This window comes from Elephantulus edwardii, unplaced genomic scaffold (assembly GCF_000299155.1).
Source record: "Elephantulus edwardii isolate Elephantulus edwardi_28Jun2011 unplaced genomic scaffold, EleEdw1.0 scaffold00172, whole genome shotgun sequence".
NCBI lineage: Eukaryota > Metazoa > Chordata > Mammalia > Macroscelidea > Macroscelididae > Elephantulus > Elephantulus edwardii.
The window spans coordinates 6,096,995-6,101,898 of NW_006399922.1; the positions used below are offsets into that span (position 1 = coordinate 6,096,995).

At 44.1% G+C, this 4,904-nt stretch overlaps 2 pseudogenes; both read right to left on the minus strand.

The window, feature by feature from the left end:
- Positions 1-1,320: 1,320 nt before the first annotated feature.
- Positions 1,321-1,843, minus strand: LOC102873558 (annotated as a pseudogene).
- Positions 1,844-3,187: 1,344 nt separating this feature from the next.
- LOC102873962 lies at positions 3,188-4,656 on the minus strand (annotated as a pseudogene).
- Positions 4,657-4,904: the final 248 nt, after the last annotated feature.

Genomic DNA, 4,904 nt, shown 5'->3' on the forward strand with positions numbered 1-4,904 from the left:
AAACCCACAAACAAACAAAAAGAACAGCGTGTCTTTGTGATTACAGTGCAACTTCTTGCCACTAGACAACTAGAGATCTCCTGCTATGCATCTTAAAGCTGGATAATGGAAGGATGACAGAAGAATCGATGACTTTGAGTTGTATTGCTGAAGAATACTCAATATTCCATGGACTGCCAAAAGAACAAACCTATATCTTAAGGAAAGTGCAACCAGCGTGCTCCTGGAGGCAAAGATGATAAAGTTTCATCTCGCATACTTCAAGTATGCTGCTAGGAAAGGCAATTCCTTGGAGAGGTCCATCTTGCTCGGGGAGGTGGAGAGTTGGCAAAAGAAGGGAAGACTCTCAATGAGTATTTGCTGTTGTTAACTACCATTGAGCTGCTCGCGACTCGTAGTGACCCAATGTACAACAGCTCTGAAACTGGCTTTATCCTGTGCCAACCTCATCATCTCCAACACCCCCACCCCAATTACTCCAGTCACTGAGTCAATCTATCTCATCCCTGTCTTCCTCTCTCGCACTGTCCCTCCATCCTCCAAAGCGTGATGTCCCTCTCTCTCCAAGGACTGGTCCTTTCATGCAACATGCCCAAAGTATGTCTGATGTAGTTTCAGAATCCTTACCTCCAATTAGCAGCCTTGATTCACTCTCTCCAGGATGAAACCATTTGTTCTTTTAGCAGTACATGACATATTCAATACTCTTATCCAGCATCACAATTCAGAGACATGAGTCCTCCTTCTATCATTCCTAGTCATTGTCCAGTTTTCTGATGCACAGCAAGTCATTATAAAGACCAGAGCCTGAATCAGACACACCTTAGTCTCCAGACTGACATCGTTACTCGTCAGTGCTATGCCAAGGTCCCTGAGAGCAGATTTTCTCCAGTGAAATTCCTTTTTAGATTTCCTAGTCACAAGTGAGTTGATTGTGGAGCCATGCAAGCCAAACGCTGTTAACAATCTCAATCTCTTCACCCTCTCTCATGATGCTGTCTATTTTCCCAGTGATGAAAATCTTTGTTTCCTCTTCCTGTTTGTAAGTTTCATTTTATTAAATGTGAATGAAGCAGACACCGTGGTGATTAAAGAATTTGGCCAAGATGGCTTAGACAGACTTCTGGCCCACTGAGATCTCAAACACAACAGCTGTCTACTGAATGATTTTATCTGAAGAAATGGTAAAAATGAAAGAACTAAAGTGGGTGTTTTGGTACTGTTTATAGAAAAGGTAAAACAAACAACACATGCAGATGGCATGGTGGTGACCACAGAAATCATCACTGTGGCTATAGGGAAGCCAGGCTAAAGATTTGCTCAGTTCTTGTTATCACTGTCTGTCAGGGCATCCTTGTCAAAGAGATGCTCTGCCAGGCCCGATTTTGGCCCTCCCTTCTTGTGCAAGTTGGTTATATAGTCACCTAGTTGTTTGATGGATTTCACCTCCTCATCAAGATAATGTGTCTCAATTAAGTCACACAAATGAGGGTTGTTCTTGTCAGCGGCCAGGTTGTGCAGTTTCAGTGTAAGCTCCATTGCATTCTGCCTGCTCTCCCAAACATCTTGGTCTGGTTCTTGATGCCCTGAAGGAAGATGTGGCTGTCTGCTTAGCTAGCTGGTTCTGTACTCTAATCACTTTGCCAGCATGTTCCCTCTTCTTGTGGGATTGGTGGTGAAAATATTTGGCAAAATTCTTCAAAACCACATTATCACGGTTGGAGTAATAAGATATGGAGAGGTAGACACAGGAGGCATAGAGCTCCAGGTTGATCTGGCTGTTGTTGACAGCCTCTGAGTCCTGGTTGTAGTTCTGGTGCACCTGCAAAAGGGACATGGTCATGGCGGAAGTGGCAGAGATAGTGGTTGCGCAGAGCTGGAGCAGATTCAAGAACCTTGGGACGTTTGGGGGTGCTGATGTGATGAGGTAATGGAAAACTGGCTGGACATGACTGGTGGGAGAGATTCTGGGGAGCACTGGGTCCCATTCAAGCACTGTTGAAGCAGGAGACAATGCAACTCTGCAAAGTATGTCTGAATCTTTGTTTTATTGATGTTGAGCTTCAGTCCACATTGAAGGCTACAGTCCTTGACCTTCTGTAGCAAATGTCTCAGGTTCGCCCCAGTTCTGGTAAGCAAGGTTTTGCTATTTGCATAATGCACTTTAATAATGAGTCTTCCTCTAATTCTGATGCCACATTTCCTCCCTGATGATCTGTTCTGTATATAGATTAAAAAGGTATGGAGACAGGATGCATCCCTGGTGTACTCTTTCCTGATTTTGACCCATGCAGTGTTTCCTTGCCCTGTTCTGACGACTGCCTCCTGGTCCAAGTATAAGTTTCACATAATCACAATCAAACATTCCTATTCTTCTCAGAGTTAGACACAGTTTGTTGTGATCCACACAATCAAATGCCTTTGCATAGTCAACGAAACACTGACATTCCTCTGGTAGTCTCTGCATTCAGCCAAGATCCATCTAACATTAGCTATAATATCCCTAGTACCATGGCCTCTTCTAAATCTATGCTGCCCATCTGGCAGTTCTCTGTTGATGTGCTATTCCAGTCGCTTTTGGATAATTTTCAGCAGGATCTTGCTTGCATATGATATTAATAATACTGTTTAAAAATTTCCACACTCTGTCAGGTCACTTTTTTTGAATGTGTATCTCTTCCAGTCAATTGGCCAGCTGATTTTCCTCTAGATTTCTTGGCACAACTTGGTGATCACATCCAGGGAAGTATCTTTGTTGAAATATGTCAGTTGGTATGCTGTCAGTTTCTGGGGTCTTGTTTTTTGTCAATTCCTTCACAGCGGCTTGAACTTTTTTTTTTTTGGTCTTGAATCAAATGTTGGTTTACATTTTGGTAATGTTCAATTACAATAATAAACTCTCTTCATGAATATTCAATCTTCATATTCTGTAATACTCCCCACCCCTGCCCATCCAACCAGGAAATTCAACAAGCAGCTGACAAAATGATTTTTTTTAAAAGTAGCGATCAGACTAGGTACAGAGCAGTGGAATAACAGAGAAGGAAGTTGAAAAGGATATTTAAGAGGTGGGTGTCAAGCTTGGTAGGTGGCTGGAAGTTGGAGAGGAGACTGAAAGTGAAAGGCCAGGAGGGCCAGAAGGAGCTTTGAGAGCCATGCTGAGGCTTTACTCCTGCTAGCCTCACAGCTACACCCTTGTGTGAATCTGCTGGTGCTTCATCAGTTTTGATCGCTGGCTGAAGGCTTTTCCACAGTTGGGACAGCAGTAGGGCTTCACACCAGTGTAGATCCTCAGGTGCTGGATGAGGGCTGAGAGTTGACTGAAGGATTTCCCACACTTGCTGCATTTATAGGGCCTCTTACCAGAGTGGATGATCTGATGCTGGATAAGATGTGAGCTCTGGCTGAAGCCTTTACCACATCTGATGCATGTGTAGGGTTTCTCTCCAGTATGAACTTTCTGGGGTGAATGAAATTTGAGCTTCAGTTAGTTGAAAGCTTTGCCACACTGACTACATTCACAGGGCTTTAATCCATTATGAATTCCCTGATGTTGAATGAGGGTTGAGCTCTGGCTTAAGGTCTTCCCACACTGGGTACATTGGTAGGGTTTCTCTTCTGTGTGGACACACTGGTGAAAAATAAGTTTGCATCTGCGGCTGAGGGTCTTCTCACATTCTTGGCAATCATATGGCTTGCCACCTGTGTGCACGTCTTGGTGCTGGATGAGGTCTGAGCTGTGGCTGAAGGCCTTCCCACAGACATCACATTCATATGGCTTCTCTCTAGTATGGATGATCTGGTGCTTCTGCAGCACTGAGTTGTAACTAAAGGTTTTCCCACACACACTTACACGTGTGTGACTTTTCTCCAGTATGAATTCTTCGATGCTGAATAAGGCTCGAACTCTGACTAAAGGCTTTCTCATAGTCACTGAATTTGTAGGGTTTCTCTCCAGTGTGAACCCTGTGATGCTTAATAAGGTTAGATACACGGCTGAATGGTTTCTCACAGCCTTTGCACTCATAGAATTTCTCTCCAGTGTGAACACACTACACTGTTTCTTCCTCAGATGGGAGCTCTGGTTGAATGCTTTCCCGCACTTATTACACTCAAAAGGCTTTTACCCTGTGTGGGTCCTGTGGTGTTTAATGAGGTTTGAGCTCTGTCTGAAGACCTTCCCACACTCCCTGCACACATAGGGTTTGTCTTCAGAATGGATTTTTTGATGCTGGATGAGGTTTGAGCTCCACATGAAGGCCTTCCCACACTCACTGCCCTCATAGGGTTTCTCACTCATGTGAGACTTTTGATGCTTTTTCAGTCTTGAATTGTGGCTGAAGGCTTTTCCTCATTCATTGCACATGTAAGGTTTCTTTCCACTTTGGCTGAGTTGATGTCGGATGAGGCTGGCATGAACACTGAAGGTTTTCACATACTCATTGTGCTGGAGGGTTTCTCACTCACAGGATCTCTGTGGCTGGTAAGAAGTGAGTTCTGGCTAAAAGCTTTTGCACATTCATGACATACAAAGGACTTCTGTTCATTGTGGATAATCTGATGTTGAGTAAGATCAGGGCTTCCTCTGAAGGCTTTTCCACACTTATTACAAATGTAGTGGCTTTCGGCTGGGGGGTCCTCCTCAGTAAGGTCCATTCTGTGGTGGACAATCTGGCCATGAATGCCATATGAATATGGCTGTTATTTTGCAGGAATTGCCCTCCCAAAACCATTACAGTCCTGACCTTTCTCTCTGGTGAGGATCAGATCCTCCTCCAGTCTCCCACCTTGAGGTGTGTTCTAGTCTGCTTCTAGGATGCCATCACAGACTTCTCCAAGCCCAGGTGATAGGAAAGCTTCAGTAACATGTTTTTCTGCTATTTCTGTCACTGATTCCAAATCCT